This window comes from Mandrillus leucophaeus, unplaced genomic scaffold (assembly GCF_000951045.1).
Source record: "Mandrillus leucophaeus isolate KB7577 unplaced genomic scaffold, Mleu.le_1.0 Scaffold586, whole genome shotgun sequence".
Lineage (NCBI taxonomy): Eukaryota > Metazoa > Chordata > Mammalia > Primates > Cercopithecidae > Mandrillus > Mandrillus leucophaeus.
In genome coordinates, this window is record NW_012106319.1 from 1,622,046 (window position 1) to 1,622,857 (window position 812).

The 812-nt window shown below is 38.3% G+C and overlaps 1 pseudogene; it reads left to right on the forward strand.

Moving 5' to 3' along the window:
* The window catches only part of LOC105553204, a 45,713-nt pseudogene that overhangs the window by 44,339 nt on the left and 562 nt on the right, over positions 1-812 (forward strand).

Consider the following 812-nt stretch of genomic DNA (forward strand, 5'->3'; position numbering starts at 1 on the left):
GCAATGGCTCCATCTTGGCTCACTGCAGCCCCTGCCTCCTGGGTTCAAGCGATTCTCCTGCCTCAGCCTCCAGAGTAGCTGGGATTACAGGTGTCCGCCATCACACCCAGCTAATTTTTTGTATTTTTCATAGAGATGGGGTTTCGTCATGTTGGCCAGGCTGGTCTCAAAATCCTGGCCTCAGGTGATCCACCTGGTCTCGGCCTCCCAAAATTCTGGGATTACAAACATGAGCCACCATGCCTGGCTTTTTAAACACATTTTTCTCGTTACTACCAATTACTGAATTTGTAGGGTATGGGATTCACAATTAAAATTTAGTGGTGGATATTGAAGATGAAGACTACTGTTATAATAACTACAACCAACCAGCCTCTTGTATGTATTAGGTGTTGGGTTAGGCATAGGAGATGTGTGGAAGAGAAGTGGTTCATTCCCTTAATGAGTTTACTTTCTAGCAAAAATTTACAGTGAATATGAAATAACCATACTTATATAGGTCATTTTTAACCTCCCTATTTATCTAGCTATCTTTGAATGAATGAATACATAAATGTAAAAATTACTATAATGATTAAATTGTTCTCAGGCACATCATGACCTTGCATATCAATTTTTGTAATAGAATAGTTATTGCAAATCCAGGCATTTTCCTTGAAATTATCTGCCAAAATAACTTTGTATCTGTGTTTGACTTGGCTATGATCTGTGAATAGATGCATAGGATGTGTCAGCTATGCTCTTAGTGTTTTCTGGGTTCATAAGTCAAGTACTATATTCAGTTTTACATCTTGCATTAATTGATCATAAAG